The following is a 17,895-nucleotide window of genomic DNA, read 5'->3' as shown; positions in this document are numbered from 1 at the left end:
ACCTGTTGCCCATCACTGCTGCCACCCACACCCATAGGGACTATGTTGCCCATCACTACTGCCACCCCCACCCATAGGGGACCTGTTGCCCATCACTACTGCCACCTCCACTCATAGGGCTTATGTTGCCCAGCACTCCTGCCACCCCCACCCATAGGGGACCTGTTGCCCATCACTCCTGCCACTCCCACCCATAGGGGACCTGTTGCCCATCACTCCTGCCACCCCCACTCATAGGGCTTATGTTGCCCATCACTCCTGCCACCCCCACTCATAGGGCTTATGTTACCCAGCACTCCTGCCACCCCCACCCATAGGGGACCTGTTGCTCATCACTTCTGCCACTCCCATCCATAGGGGACCTGTTGCCCATCACTTCTGCCACCCCCACCCACAGGGACTATGTTGCCCAGGACTACTGCCACCCCCACCCATAGGGGCCCTGTTGCCCATCACTACTGCCACACCCACCCATTGGGACTATGTTGCCCAGCACTAATGCCACCCACACTCATAGGATGTGTGATGCACCACACATCCATCATACACCAACATTAGGTAAGTCAGCAAAATACATCCCCCCTTACATCATGACAACAGTGTGTAGTCTGTAACAAATGCCCACAACAGCGATCATGACTTCAAACATACAATGTAACTACCATCACATGTGTGACCAAAAACTGAGTGTGGCCTACACAAGGCAAGCATCACTAGCACTGTGGCAATGTAAAAATAACACCCCCTCACTGTGTAGAACAAAAGTTAAGTGTGTGCTTCCAAACTGCAGCAGATGTTGAGCATTGTGGTGATGGGGTCCAAAACCCCCCTCATCACAGTGACCAAAAGGTAAGTGTCATCATGGACAAAGCTGCAAATGCCAAACAGCATGTATGATTTCTGGTCCCAACACATGAAACACTTTTGGGCCAAAGTAGTGGTTGTGTCCCATACCCACAGAGATGTGGTGAGGCTAACAGTGCTGTGATAACCTAACATACTCTCGGCCATGTGCAGACAAGCACCACCCATGGGGGCTGACAATGCATACAGTGTACAATGACACAAAAGCAGAAGTGACCATCACAAAACATACACACATCTCGAAAATAGTCACACTAATCAAAACAACCTGTGTAGACTGTAGGTGTCAGGTCACAAACTCCCATTCCATGCCAGCAATGGCACCTGACAACCAGGATGAATGTTCACAATGATGTGATATGACTCACAGGGACAGCAGGGTAAATCACAAGAACAACATCCAGACAATGGCCCACAACATCAATACCAATGCACTGGTGCAGATGCACTAACACAAACAGGCAACCTCACACTGCACATCTGACACAACGTGTGTGTGTGTGTGTGTGTCTGTATCCCCATGCAACTACACAACACATGAGGGGGGCTGAACCACAGTGAGACAGATGTGGACACAGTGCCATACAAAAGTAACCCATCAATGGGCCAACCTTAGTGGGCAATCAGGCATTGTGAGATGAGAGGGAGCACAACAGACACATGTGACACAAGCTGGAATGAACAACAAGTAACACAGCAAGAGACTGACACACAACATCACTACCCCCAGGGACCAGACATTGGGGTGACACAAGCATGCATGACACGTCCACTGTGCTGACAAAGGTAGATGTCGTACAAACTGTGAAACCCAGACATGTGTCCTGTGCCACAAACTTACATCACACCTACCCAAACACAAATCACTCAGCATGGCCCATCATCTATGGACAAACGGCAGCTAGGGGCCCATCCATGCAAACATTCACATCATTCCACCCTCAACACCACACACCGTGAACTGCACCAATGTGCATCTGTGAAGCCCACATGGACAGGTGACATTGCACATGTACCCATGACAAACACAGTATTGTTGGGAGGACCTAAGGTGCATAGACTCATCCCACAAGGACAGTTTACAACCCTGGTGAATGACAGACATACTGCACAGTATGCGGTACATGGCCATGACGTCAAAGCTCACGTAACCTGCGGAATACCTGCCACTGTCCCAGGACAATGTAGAAGCCAAGGAGAACCACAAGGCACACATGCTGACACCTGCAAACATTGCAGCCCTGAACCGGACAAGTGGGAGCAGTCACACACACATACACATGTCTCAATCACTGAAAGGTACCACATAGGGACAACTACATGATATTGCTAACAAACAAGTGCCTTGGGGACCCCTGACTCTGTCCCATATGTGTCTGACAACCTCATCACCACTCAGAACTGACACATCCCAATGATGAAACACCAATTGACAGTAGTGTGTCATGCACCCACACATCTGGTAGCCCATGGCAAAGTTGTGGGATGAACACAGTACCACTCAGCAAACATCAACAACAGGAACATATCAAGAGAACACTGCCTGTGTATGCAAAAGGGATGTGGACACAAACACACATGCCCACACAACACACAACATGGGCCCTGGCAATGTCACAAAACAACACCCTTACTTGAGGGGACTCAACTCCTGTGGAAGCTCAGCTGTGCCAAACATAGCCCCAGCAGGTCTCAGTCATGTCAGCAGAACACTTGGTCAGTCAGCCATCAGTTACCACACAATGAAGGCTCTGGTCACAACAGCCTGGGTACGGCAGTGTCCCTTAAGTCATCTGCACATACTCAATGCATATGTCAAGCAAGTTGCTCAGAGGACCCAGTTGCTTCTACAACAAGGATGTCCACACTTACATGTCCAGTGGAGATGCGCCCACAGTAAGGGAAATAGACAAATTGGACAATGGGAAGCACATCATATATGCATGTGTGCAAGCCACAGATGTGATCATGCAAATGAAATGTTTACAGAGTGTCCACTAATTGCTAATCATTTAGCTGCAAAGGATGATATGGATAATGATCAGAATAGGATACACATTTCATGGACCACATGGAGTACCTCACATCAACACCTCAGTATTCAACATTTGAAATACAGCATTACAACTGCCAGTTCATGCTAAACATCATCAACATAATGTACAGCTAAATCAAATTCACAAGGATAAAGAAAAAAGCTTTATTCAGCCGATGAAAAATTAAAAGTTCGTTCAAAACAAAGGCCAATGGCCAGTCCATTATCAAATGACAAGAAGTGAACTTGAGTGACAAATGTCACACGTTGCTTGCCTGCACTGCTAAGACAGGGGACATCCCCTCGGAGGGGCATATATGGGGGCAGGCCAGGCACCGCAGGGACAGGATCAGGGCACAGCAGAAGGAGGCAGTGAAGGGGTGGTGGATGCAGGAGAGTCACTGGCAACTGCAGTGGAGCTGACTGAAGTAGTGAGTGCAGTCACAACTGTGGGGCACAAGTCAGATGGGGTGGGTGCCGGCACAACTGCAGTGCGCAGGTCAGATGGAGAGGATTGCGTCCCCACTGCAGTGCCCAAGTCAGACGGGGTGGTTTTGGACTCCACTGCAGTGCCTAACTCAATGGGAGCGGAATGGGGTTCAGGTGAGGTCGGCAGGACAGAGGGAGGGACACAGTCCCCACATCAGTGTCACTAACCGTCTGACCGGGGGTGGAAGAGCAAGTGGTGGGGGGGAGGGCCTCAGCATTTTGGGGATGGTGTATCTGTGGGTGGGGGAACCTGGGGCAGGGTGTGATGGGGGAACCTCCGGAGTGGTGGCCTGGGGGATGGAGGACGGAGACTTTGCCGTGGAGCTGCGGGGTGGGGTCTTGCTCTTCCGGCTCCGGGGGGACTTGCGGGTGTGGGCCTCAGTCTGACTGCACCTGGGGGAGGGTGTCCGGGTGTGAGGGGCACTCCCCTCTGTGTGTGGGGACTTCCTCTTCCCCTTGTAAGATGGGTCTGCTGGGTCGGTGGGGAAGAGGCCAAGGTCACAGAGGAAGAGCTTCTGTGGAGATGGGGTTGCAGGTGAGGCAAGGTAAGGGGGCTGGGAGGGAGAGGTATCGGAGGACTGCAGAATGGTTGGGGATGACTGTGTGTATCTGCAAACCATCCCCTGTGAGTGTGGTATCAGTCCCCTGCGCTTGCTTGTGTGCACGTCTAGACCTTGGTTTGGGTGTTTGTGTGCTGCCCGTGTCTGTGACTTTGTGAGAATGTGCAGGTGTGTGTGTGCTTGGGACAGGTAGGGGGCTAGGAATCGTGGGTGGTGCAGGAGGGGTGCGGGACTGTTGGAGGAGGGACGCTGCTGCCATCAGGGACGAGGCCACAGACTGATTGGTCCTCTGTAGGGCAGACATGCCTGATGAAATGCCCTCCATGAACAACACCAGATGTGTGCATGGAGGACACTCACCATTGATGTCTGCCCTACATGGATCTGTCTAAGTAAGTCCACAGACGCCTCACTCAGGGCAGCAGGGGACACAGGGGCAGAGGGTGCGGTGCCTGGCACAAAGGAGACATGCTCCTGAACACGGTAACCTCCACGGGGATGGGAGCCGATGTGAGGGTGGTGATCGTGGTGGTGGGGGCGGTGGCGGGGACAGCCTCACTAGCTGGGGTTTGGTGGCTGCTGACACCCGCCTCCTCAAGAGAGTCATCCTCCGAGCTGCTGTGGCCCTCAGCTGGGGTGGATGGTGCTGAGGACTCCTCGGTGTGGCTCCACTCGCCCTCCGTGCCACTGGGTCCCCCGACTCCTCGCAGTCTGTCCCAGTCAGGCTCTGTGGCTCCTCCTGGTCTGTGGAGCTGTCCCCTCCTGTGGCCGTGGATGTATCTGGATAGAAATAGGAAAAAAGAGAACAACATCAGTCACCTGCACTGACTGCACACACCACAGTGAGTACATCACATCACAGGGCAAGCCCTGGCATCATCAGCTGAATACTGTTCAAAGTGCTCACACTGTTTAGAATAAGCCAATAGTCATTCTCACCATCAACCATGGCACTTATATCCCTCCTGGACTTGCACCCATATGTCTGTTGCATGTTTGATGCTTATACCCCAATTTGCTGACATGCACCACCCACACATTTGTTGGACATGCAAGTGAACATGTAGGAGTATGTCACTATACACAAAGCACATCTCTTGCCACTGACTCTGTACAGGTGTCCGGATGAATGGATGGGCAGAGACTCATTTCACATGCTTGTGATGCATGCCAGCAACACACACTATGACATTCTCATGTCCTGATAGTCAATTCCACAATGGGTTGCATGGAGCACACTTGAACACAATGAAGGATCCCTCATAGCAAGTTAAATGCCTTGGCACTGGCATTCCAGGAAAGTCAGTCAACACTGTCTCCTGTCACAGGGACAGGGCATCCAGACAACAACAGTATGCTCTGTGTCACAATCATAGCTCAGGGGTAAAGCAAACTCTGCAGCTGACAAGTGCACTTGCCCATCACCTGAAAACAACATATCCCTGACCCAGAAGACCCCACATCATACAAATCAGACATATGAGTCTCTGCGAACACAATTCCCTGTACATTAGCACATCACAGTCTGGTGTGCATGTAACCCAGCTGCCTGAAGTGCACAGTTGCATACACCATTGTGCACTGTCAAATTATCACACACCTATATGTCACACAGGTCTTGTCTCTCATAGTCACATCTCAGATGTCCTGCTGACCCTCAAACTCAAGAACACCCCAGTTGCACGTAACAGGAATCTACGCCACAATGACACAGAGGCAGACACCGGAAGGCACATGCCACTAAGCACAACCTGTAAGTTGATACACAGGAGTGGGATTACAGAGTGTTTCTAAATGCCCTTGAGTAGGCATGACTGTCCAGGTCTACGTGAAACAGTGTTTAGCCCTGGACAGTAGTCAGGTGGCTAAGCAAGTGTGACACACTTGATATACATTATCCTGAGGCACACAAATTGGAGTCCCCTGCTGCATGGGTTTGTTTGAAATACCCCAGCCACATGTGGCGAGTCAGACCAGCAATTGAAACACATATCAAGGGCACACACAGATCACATGTCAGATCTCAGGCATTGGGTAAACAATTGACCCACCCATGAAACTCACAACAGAGTCACAGGAACAGATGCTGTCCGGAAGCTGAAGCATAGCTGACTGCAGGGACACAGTGCCCTAGTGACACAAGCAACAGACTGTAGGGGCCACACCTGTGGATCAGATGAGGAGGGTGCATCACACAATTGAGGGACATGAGTATTGGACTACAAGACCTACGTAATGTGGAAGTGTGACCAGGCCAATAGACTGCAATTAGCATGTCAGACATAGTACACAGATTAGGCATGGACTTACCCCCTCCTTGCTGCTGCCTGGCCTTCAGCTGCCTATCCAGGTCCGGGAAGACCACCGCCTGTATCCGGAGCATGTGGGGGTCAGGGTTTGGTGTCCGCCCCTCCTGCGAGGAGGCGACAGCTTCAGCTGGATCCTTGCGATCCTCCGGGTCCAGCCCCGAAGGTCCTGCCACCTCTTCTGGCAGTTGCAGATCGGGCGCTTGTAGACCCCCACCGAACTAACTGCCCGGGCGATGGTCAGCCGTATCTCCTGCTTCTGGTGGGCATCAACCTGTAAGGATGACAAAGTTAAAAGTACATTAACACACATGCCCCATATTTGTGCTGTACACATTGGGATATACATGTCATCATCACAAAGGGAAATGAGTGACACAGGTAGTGCACCCATGGAAAAGGACAAATGACCTGCATGTCTGACATGTTAACAATGCCTGGGAAGTTTAAGCTTGCACAAATGCACTTTAGCTGCAGAACACCTGTTCATTACATGTACCTACACACTTTGGGGTATGAAAGTACTCAGTGAGTATGCTTGCCACTGGTGTACACACTGCTAGTACTGCTAGTCAGACAACATGCATAATTAGGAAGGTAGTGGACTGCACACTCACCTGCTCCCCTGGTTTCCCATACAGCTTGATGTACTGTGGAAGGAGCCCGTCCAGCAGGGCCTGGTTCTCCTCCTCAGTGAAGGCTGGGGCCATAGTAGGAGCCAGAGGATGCAGAGACAGCAGCAGTGGTAGCAGGGATGTGGTCCAGTAGCATGTAGTGCAGGCAAGTGAGCTCCCCGAGGGACAGCCAGCCTTATATCTGTGCTGCAGAGTCAGGCTCTGTGCCATGTGTCCCCAGTGATAGGTCCAACACGGTTGCATTCTATGAATCTGGCCAATCCATGGAAATGTACGACTCGTACACGTCTTCCGCATTGTTCAAATCTTCACCTTCATAAAACCCTAAGAATTGCAACATTGTTGTAGGCATCCAACTGAATTTCCAGCGCACAACTCGTACAAGTTTTGAATCTGCATCCGTCTCCATGACAGTCCAGAGCCAATGGGTGCGCCCGGCTCGGTCAACTGACTGTACAAAGCATATTTTGAAAATACACATGCACCCGTCTCCATACGATTCAATGGCCAAGGCGTAAGCCTGTCTCAGACCATGCCTGCCCGACGCGCATGCATGATAGTCACCCGCGTCGGACCTCATTGCAGTCAATGGCAAAGCGTACGCACGGCTCGGTCATGAACCGTGAATGCGCACACATTGTCACCCGTGTCGGACCTCATTGCAGTCAATGGCAAAGCGTACGCATGGCTCGGTCATGAACCGTGCAATGCGTACACATTGTCACCCGCGTCGGGCCTCATTGCAGTCAATGGCAAAGCGTACGCACGGATCGGTCATGAACCGTGCAATGCATACGCATTGTCACCCGCGTCGGACCCCATTGCAGTCAATGGCAAAGCGTACGCACGGCTCGGTCATGAACCGTGCAATGCGTATGCACTGTCACCCGCGATTGGCCTCATTGCAGTCAAAGGCAAAGCGTGCGCATGGCTTGGTCATGAACCGTGCAATGCGTACGCATTGTCACCCGCGTCGGACCTCATTGGTGTGACTATTTGACGGCTTCAACACACAATTACTTGCCAGGGACACATGTGCACACCTACCACACTACAGCATTGGCCACACAGTGTCCCATGGCATGTAAGGCTGCATTCCCTGTGTGTTGGGGGAGCAACATTTGGTTTGTTGGGTGGCACTTTTGTTCAGCCACTCCCAGGCTGTGCACCTGTTCATTGGGGCAGAATCCTTTGTGTGTTGTGCACATTACCACTGTGATGTGCAACTGTACAGTTATGAGCATGAGTCATGGACACAGTTGCAGGTTGGATATGTTTCGGACATGTCACATACACCCTGAGTTCTGGGGGTGATGGCATGTAGGTCACAGTGAGACCTGTAGCCACAATTCTGATGTACACCCACAGTCTATGTGCATGTTGTGTCTCAGATGTGGCTGATCAAATGTGCCCAATGGGAGAGAGTCTCCACATCCATGTGGTTTGTGCAGCAACCTTGATGTTGTGTGTGTGACTAAGAGATGTACATGTAGGGCCTGCAGAGACAACAGTGGCCACTACCTGTGGGACTCACGCTTGCCTTGTGGCGTGGACTTGATACGCCATGTCATACCAGTGTCGATGTGGCAATACAGGTACCCTGGGTATCTGCATGGTAAAGATCTGTGATGCCTGGGAGACATCAGGCCTCACTTGTCACTGTGGTGTGTGTTTGTAACGTCACAGCAGTACATAGGTAGGGTGACACAGCCCAATGATTGGCCATTGCACTACATGGGACTTATGTGGACATGTGGACTTGAGCTGTGAGGTGATGTCCATGTAGGTGACATATGTGCCCATGCCCAACAGCACACACCTCAGTACATTGTGTATTGTCATGATGCATCATGTGATATTTTGCTTGGTCATGGCCACATGGGTGGATGAACCGACAATCTTCCTTTGTGCATCTCTGTTCTGCAGGGCACCTGCTGTCCATAGACCGTTCCCAGACCTTGAAACCATGCAGGAACGCGACTGCATCCGACGGTACCGCTTCACCAGGCCACAGATTGAGGAGTTGGCAGAGCAGTTGGCGCCACATCTGCTACCTGGCCGGACATACCCTACAGCACTGACCCCAGAGGTGAAGGTGATGGCAGCCCTGCACTTCTTTGCTACTGGTACCTCCCTGTACATCACGTCCCCTAGCCCAGCTCAACTCCCTGAAATAAAGGATGCCTTTTATACATTGGGGAGGATGCCGAACGTCATCAGATCTATTGATGGTACACATGTGGCCCTGATACCACCACAGGCACATGAGCAGTGTTGGACCCGGCCTCATAGAATGGCCCTCCGTGCCCCCACACCCCCGAAACCTGGTACCTGCAGCCCAAGCACACGGCCCAGCCGACCCTCCCCAACAGGACACCCGTACCGACCCTGGACATCCCCGTCCATGGCCTCTCTCCTTTCGGCCACCCCGGGCCCGCGTGCCCACTTCATGCACCAAGATGGCCGCCCGGCCCCAGCGCGACCCGGGCCTAGAGGCGCCACTCCGGCTGGAGGACATCACGCTTCCAGGGGATGAGAGAGGGAGGAGCAGTTTCTATCGCACCTCTGAACTCCCCTGGGACGATGGGTTTCGATCGGCCCTCCGGCCTCCCTGCGGGCTGGCTCCGTGCCTGCTGGGTGTCTGGGACTCCTCCCGACCCGGCCCTGAAAGGATCAAAAGACAATAGCAGGAAAACCCGACAAGCGACCCCCAGGTGACAAGACCCCTGCCTGCACAGACTCCGGACATCAAAGAGGGGTCGACCTATAACAAGGGGTGCTCTGGGTCTGTCCGGCAGATTCGACGCTGGAACCACGAGAGCCTGCCGACATGGTCGCGGCTCCTGGAACTTGAACCCCCCTAAGCCTGCTGAGTGACTCGCGGCTCCCTGAAGATCGTAACACCTCCGAACTTGTGCCTAAGCCTGCTGAGTGACTCGCGGCTCCCTGAAGATCGTAACACCTCCGAACTTGTGCCTAAGCCTGCTGAGTGACTCGCGGCTCCCTGAAGATCGTAACACCTCCGAACTTGTGCCTAAGCCTGCTGAGTGACTCGCGGCTCCCTGAAGATCGTAAGACCTCCGAACTTGTACCTGAGCCCGCTGAGTGACTCGCGGCTCCCCCAGACTCTCACGGTCCCGCCGGACTCCGACTACGACCACGTATCCCCCAGCTCGAGGATTGTGAGCTGTGCGCCGGATACGTCCCTGCTTTGAACCTTTGCCAAAGACTGTCCCGCTACCCCCTACCTTTCCGAGACTCTTGAGCCCGTGCTCACCTTGTACATATTTGCAGTGATAACTTACTTGATAAAGATTGTTTTCTGAGAATACCCAGTGTGGTCACTCTGTGTCGTGTGGTGCCAGAAGTACGATCCTAGCTGCGAGATTCCTCCCCCTGGGGAGTCTCCCGCCAGTGCCCGGCTACGATACTACGAGGGTGGGTCTCAGGGTAGTCAGGACCCCCTTCCGGGCTCCTCTGAGGTCGCCGTCTAACATTGGTGGCAAGCGAGGGGATTCGGGCCCATCACCTAGAGATCGTACCGTGAACAACGGACGCACTACCGACAAAGATGGCAGAAGGAAGCGCCATGAGCCCCGCAGAAACCAGCGCCAACAGGGTGTTCCAGATGGAGCATCTAGAAGAATACACACACAAAGAGCTAAAGCAATTTTGCAAAGAACGTAAAATCGCTACCACTGGTCTCAACACTAAGGAAGATTTGCAGAAAGCACTGAAAACTTGGGTGGAGACCGGGGCCTCCCGCCCGGAAGGCACGGGGGAGCGCCCCGACGAAGCCGAACCCCCCCAAGACGAAAGTAGCAGCAATCAGGTGCGAGGCATCGTACCAGACGGGGGCCTATCCCCGGAAGAACTCGCGGACAGAGAGAGAAGCCGCAATCATGAACTCGAGTTAGCCAAACTCAAAATCGAGGGCGAATTGAAGTTAGCGGAGAAAAAGCTAGCGGTAGAGCAAATGCGCGTACAAGGCGAACTAGAAGAAAAAAAGCTCCAACGGGAGCACGAAGGAAGGAAGCTCCAACTGGAGCACGAACGCAGCTTAAAGGAACTCGAGCTCAAGGCCCGAAACGAGGAAGGGAGGCCCCCGGGAAACCGAGAGACGGCCTCCCCAGCGGAACAGAAGGTCCACATCCCGAAGGATGTGGTCAAGGAATATTATAAAAACGATGACATTCAGCAATGGTTTCGGGCCTACGAGGTCGCCATGACCTCTCATCGGATCCCGCAGAAGGACTGGGGGGCGGGGTTGTGGGGGCGGTTTCTGAGCGAAGGAAGGGACACCCTGCTCGACCTACCCCTCTCCCTGCAGACCTCCTACAGTCACATGAAGGAGGCTCTCCTCACAAGATACGGCCTCACCCCAGAAATGTACCGTCAACGGTTCCGGGACTGCAGGAAGATCCCGGGTACCACCTGGGTGGAGTATGTAAACTTTTTCAGTCGGGCCTTCGATGGGTGGATCAAGGGCAGCAAAGTCACCACCCTTGAGGAACTCACCGACCTCCTATTGTGGGAACACCTGGCTGCGAACTGCTTCATAGAGCTACGCCAGCATCTGCTGGATAGCAAGCTCACAGATCCCCGGAAGCTGGCTGTAGAGGCCGACCGCTGGACCAACACCCGGGTCTCCCGGGGCATGGTAGGAGAGTACCCCCGAACCAGTCAGGGACCACCCCGCCAGAGAGGGGGAGGGAACCAGGGAGGGCCGAGAGAGTCCCAGCCTAGCCCCCCGAAGACACAACCTCCACCTTTTCCGGCGCCCCCCCCACCAGTGACCGGGCCCCCTGGGAGACGAGGACACCGGGTGACCGTCACATGTTTCCGTTGCCAGAAACCCAGGCACTACGCCAATGACCCAGAGTGCCCCATGGCCACCCAAGTCTCCCCTGCGAGACAGATAGCCAACGTAGCCCTGGGGGAGGAGGTTGAGGAAGCCGAGGAGTGGGAACCCGCAGCAATGGCCCTAGTATCCCTGGGAGATAGGGAGATGATCCCTGGTAGCCTCCTACCCTCCAACACACAGAAATATGGCCAGCTCGTCAAGATCAATGGCCACCAGGTAGAGGCCCTGCGGGACACCGGGGCCAGTATCACCGGTGTCCTCAGGCACCTAGTCCCCGAGGAGCAGATCCTCCCCAACGTCTTTTGCCCCGTAATATCCGCAGACAATAGGGAAAGTATGTGTCAGGTAGCCCTGGTGCCATTTGAGTGGGGAGGGGTGATAGGTAAACTCAAGGTGGCCGTGAGAACCTCCCAGACGGTCGACTGCCTCTTAGGGAACGACCTGGAGAGTTCTCCCTGGAAGCACGTAGAGCGCAAGGCCCACCTAGGAATGATGGGCCTCCCCGAGTGGGTGTGCGCCACCACCCGATCCATGTCAGCCCAACTCACTCCCCGGAGAGAAGTCGAGAACACCCCGATCGAAGAAACCAGTACAGTCCCCGCCGAGGGTCCTCCCGTCCCCCCAGCAGAGGGGTCCGTCGCCCGCGACGAACCCGCCCTATCCGACCCCGCCCCGGTCCCCGAGTTGGGGGATCTACCCGAGTTGGCCCATTGGCGCCACGAGGGCGGGCCCACCCGGGAAGAATTTTGCCGGGAGCAAGCCACGTGTCCTTCCCTGGTCGGGCTGCGGCGCCAGGCCGAGGGCCAAGCCGCAGGTGACCAGACCGGGACACACCGAATCTATTGGGAGAATAACATCCTGTATAGTGAGCAGAAGTCGGTGGAGCTGGGATCCGGACGGGTACTGGTGGTGCCCCTCCGCTTCCGAGATTTCCTCCTGGGCTTAGCCCACGACGTCCCTCTCGCCGGCCACCTGGGTCAGGACAAGACCTACAGCCGTCTCGTGACCCATTTTTATTGGCCTAAGATGAGAGCAGCGGTAGAGGCCCACTGCAAGTCCTGCCCCACGTGCCAGGCTAGTGGGAAGAGTGGGGGGAAGCGCAAGGCTCCCCTCCAACCCTTCCCCGTCGTCAGTACCCCCTTCGAACGAGTCGGAATCGACATCGTGGGACCACTGGACCCCCCCACCTCCCAGGGTCACCGTTTCATCTTGGTCCTAGTGGACCACGCCACCCGCTATCCGGAGGCTATTCCCCTACGCACCATTACGGCCCCCGTGTTGGGCCGGGCCCTGATGGGGATCTTTTCCAGGGTGGGTTTTCCCCGCGAGGTCGTGAGCGACCGCTGCACTAATTTTATCTCAAAGTATATGACGTCCCTGTGGCAACAATGTGGGGTGTCCTATAAGTTCACCACCCCGTATCATCCCCAAGGGAACGGCCTAGTAGAAAGGTTTAATAGGACTTTGAAAGGGATGATCGCTGGCCTAGAAGAGCCCCTCCGGTGTAAGTGGGACGTCCTGCTCCCCTGCCTCTTGTTCGCTTACCGGGAGGTCCCCCAGAAGTCCCTAGGGTTCAGCCCGTTTGAATTACTCTATGGGCACCCCGTCCGAGGTCCCCTCAGTTTGGTTAAGGAAGAGTGGGAGGCAGCACCCCAGACCACCCCCCGAGATGTGTTCCAATACGTCCTGGCCCTCCGGAACCAGACCAGGAAGTTCCGAGAACTGGCTGAGGCCAACCTGGAGGCAAGTCAAGACGAAATGAAGCGCTGGTACGACCAGAATGCCACTCTGGTCGAGTTCCAGCCGGGCCAGCAGGTGTGGGTCATGGCCCCCGTGAAGCCTGGCGCCCTCCAGGACCGATGGACTGGGCCTTACAAAGTGGTGGAGCGAAAGAGTCAAGTCACATATTTGGTGGACGTCCAGTCGCCTCGGGATCCTCTCCGGGTCCTGCACGGGAACCGCCTCAAGCCTCACTTTGTGCGGACAGAACTGAGCCTCCTGCTGGCCACCGATGACGGGGCCGAAGATGAGTCGGATCCCCTCCCGGACCTCCTGTGTGTCAAGGAGCAGGATGGCTCCGTGGAAGGAGTGAACCTCTCCCCGGCCCTCACTACCCAGCAACAAGCGGACTGCCGCCAGCTCCTAAGACAATTTGCCGACCTCTTCTCTCTGACCCCCCGGGTCACCAACTGGTGTGTTCATGACGTGGACACCGGGGACAGCCCGCCGGTGAGACACCGAGCCTACCGGGTTCCTGACCGGGTCCGGTCCTGCATTCAAGAGGAAGTCTCGAAGATGTTGACCCTGGGGGTGATCGAGCCCTCTGACAGTCCCTGGGCCAGCCCCGTGGTCCTGGTCCCGAAGGCCGCGGCCCCCGGTGTCGCCCCCGAACTCCGATTCTGCGTGGATTACCGGGGGCTCAATGACATTACCCGAGCCGATGCCCACCCCATTCCACGAGCCGACGAACTCATTGACCAACTAGGGGCAGCCCGGTTCCTCAGCACTTTCGACCTCACCTGCGGATACTGGCAGATTGCGCTCACCGAAGGGGCCAAGGAGCGGTCTGCTTTCTCCACCCCCGATGGGCACTACCGCTTCCGCGTGATGCCCTTCGGGATGAAAAATGCCCCGGCCACTTTCCAGCGACTGGTGAATAGGGTCCTGGCCGGGTTAGAACAGTTCAGCGCGGCCTATCTGGACGACATCGCTGTCTTCAGTTCAGAGTGGAGTGAGCACCTCCAGCACCTCGGGAGGGTGCTAACCGCCCTGCGCCAGGCAGGCCTCACAGTAAAAGCCAGCAAGTGCCAGATCGGGCAAGGATCGGTAGTCTACCTGGGGCACCAGGTCGGGAGTGGCCAGGTCGCCCCTCTACAGCCAAAGATCGACGCCATCCTGGCCTGGGAACCACCCATCACCCAAACGGAGGTCCGAGCCTTCCTGGGACTCACGGGCTACTACCGCAGATTCATTCGGGGGTATGGCAGCCTTGTCGGCCCTCTCACAGAACTCACGTCAAAAAAACAGCCAAAGAAGGTGCAGTGGACGGCTGCCTGCCAGGAAGCTTTCGATGCTCTAAAAAAGGCCATGTGCACTGCCCCAGTCCTCCAGGCTCCCGACTACGCCAAGGAGTTCATAGTCCAGACCGATGCCTCCGAGCATGGCATTGGGGCCGTCCTGTCCCAAGTGAATGACCAAGGCCTAGACCAGCCCGTCGCCTTCCTCAGTCGGCGGCTGTTGCCCCGAGAACAGAGGTGGAGCACCATAGAGCGCGAAGCCTTTGCCGTGGTCTGGGCACTCAAAAAACTACGACCCTACCTGTTCGGCACCCATTTCAGAGTCCAGACTGACCATCGGCCCTTGCGATGGCTCATGCAGATGCGAGGAGAAAACCCCAAGCTACTGCGGTGGTCAATCTCCCTCCAGGGGATGGATTTCACCGTAGAACACCGCCCCGGTACGGACCACGCCAACGCTGACGGCCTCTCCCGGTTCTTCCGCTTCAGCGAAGAGAACCCCCCAAGATGATGGGCAGTTCTCTCCGGCTTTCAGCTGGGGGGGACGCGTGTTGGACCCGGCCTCGTAGAATGGCCCTCCGTGCCCCCGCACCCCCGAAACCTGGTACCTGCAGCCCAAGCACACGGCCCAGCCGACCCTCCCCAACAGGACACCCGTACCGACCCCGGACATCCCCGTCCATGGCCTCTCTCCTTTCGGCCACCCCGGGCCCGCGTGCCCACTTCATGCACCAAGATGGCCGCCCGGCCCCAGCGCGACCCGGGCCTAGAGGCGCCACTCCGGCTGGAGGACATCACGCTTCCAGGGGATGAGAGAGGGAGGAGCAGTTTCTATCGCACCTCTGAACTCCCCTGGGACGATGGGTTTCAATCGGCCCTCCGGCCTCCCTGCGGGCTGGCTCCGTGCCTGCTGGGTGTCTGGGACTCCTCCCGACCCGGCCCTGAAAGGATCAAAAGACAATAGCAGGAAAACCCGACAAGCGACCCCCAGGTGACAAGACCCCTGCCTGCACAGACTCCGGACATCAAAGAGGGGTCGACCTATAACAAGGGGTGCTCTGGGTCTGTCCGGCAGATTCGACGCTGGAACCACGAGAGCCTGCCGACGTGGTCGCGGCTCCTGGAACTTGAACCCCCCTAAGCCTGCTGAGTGACTCGCGGCTCCCTGAAGATCGTAACACCTCCGAACTTGTGCCTAAGCCTGCTGAGTGACTCGCGGCTCCCTGAAGATCGTAACACCTCCGAACTTGTGCCTAAGCCTGCTGAGTGACTCGCGGCTCCCTGAAGATCGTAACACCTCCGAACTTGTGCCTAAGCCTGCTGAGTGACTCGCGGCTCCCTGAAGATCGTAAGACCTCCGAACTTGTACCTGAGCCTGCTGAGTGACTCGCGGCTCCTTGAAGATCGTAAGACCTCCGAACTTGTACCTGAGCCCGCTGAGTGACTCGCCGCTCCCCCAGACTCTCACGGTCCCGCCGGACCCCGACTACGACCACGTATCCCCCAGCTCGAGGATTGTGAGCTGTGCGCCGGATACGTCCCTGCTTTGAACCTTTGCCAAAGACTGTCCCGCTACCCCCTACCTTTCCGAGACTCGTGAGCCCGTGCTCACCTTGTACATATTTGCAGTGATAACTTACTTGATAAAGATTGTTTTCTGAGAATACCCAGTGTGGTCACTCTGTGTCGTGTGGTGCCAGAAGTACGATCCTAGCTGCGAGATTCCTCCCCCTGGGGAGTCTCCCGCCAGTGCCCGGCTACGATACTACGAGGGTGGGTCTCAGGGTAGTCAGGACCCCCTTCCGGGCTCCTCTGAGGTCGCCGTCTAACAAGCAGGTATACCAGAACAGGAAACATTTCCACTCCATCAATGCTCTGGTGGTATGTCTTGCAGACACGGTTCTGTGCACGATGCCTACATCATGAGGAGTAGTCGCATTGCACAGATGCCAGACCAGCATGCCTGGCTTGTCGGCGTGTACTGACTGTTTACCATTGTGTGTGTTTGGCAATGTTGTATTCCGCACTCCTACAAAACTCAGCTAATTGTTCAATTGTTTGTGTGTAGGTGACTCAGGATACCCCAACTTGCCGTGGTTGCTGACACCCCTCAGGAACCCTGTGACACCAGCCGAGATGCGCTACAATGAGGCACATGGTCGGAGCAGGAGGGTGATTGAGCGGACATTGGGTCTCCTGAAAAGCCGCTTCCGCTACCTGGACAAGACCGGAGGAGCCTTCCCATATGACCCTTCAAAGGTGTGCAAAATTATCCTTGTATGCTGCATGCTACACAACATGGCAGTGCGGAAGAAGGTGCCTCTCATCCAGGATGACGATGACCGACCTCCGCCACCTGTGGAGGATCCCGGCCTGGGCCACGATGCCAGTGATGATGAAGATGAGGATGACGTCCGCACACAGCTCATCAACAACTTCTTCACCTGAATGTGAGTTTACAGGGTTCTTATGTCAATGTATGGAGTTAGCCTGAAATGTGTTGTGGCAGCTCTGTTGCTGTCTGAGTGTGTCTGTGTGCCACTTGACTGGATGCGTGCAGTGATGTGTCCCTTCAGGTGGTCTGTACTCCACAATAGTGTAGTACTGCTAACTTGTTTCTGTGTAGGTTTCTTGTGACATGTTTTGTGCATGTGTATTGCATTTCTCTCTTGTTCTGCTGTGCTTTTGACTGTGTCTTGTGTCTGTCCTTCCCAGGGTACTTTGCATGTTGTTTGGTCAACACTGACCCCCAACACCCAGAATCCAACACCAGTGTGGGAGTAGTCAATTGCCATTAAGTGATGTGCCACACACCCCTGGACTTCAATTCTCAGACACTCTGTGACCGTGTGTCCACCGCAACGTACAATTGCCTTGCAACTATTTTAGAATAAACATGTTAATGATGTGTAATGAACCTGTGCTATGCTTTGTTAGGTGCGTTGTCTGTCTTCCCACATCTGAGTGACATTTGCTTACCTCACCTGTGGACTTGTTACCACTGACTGTGGATAGGTGTTGTGTCTGTGCATACCAATGTGTTTCAGGTCAACATCATTGTGTGGGATGAGTAACATGGCCATGGTGAGTATGTGTTGTGGTGCCATAGTGGTGTGTCTCCCTCA

The sequence above is a fragment of the Triturus cristatus genome, chromosome 6 (genome assembly GCF_964204655.1).
Source record: "Triturus cristatus chromosome 6, aTriCri1.1, whole genome shotgun sequence".
Lineage (NCBI taxonomy): Eukaryota > Metazoa > Chordata > Amphibia > Caudata > Salamandridae > Triturus > Triturus cristatus.
This window is presented reverse-complemented; position numbering follows the sequence as displayed.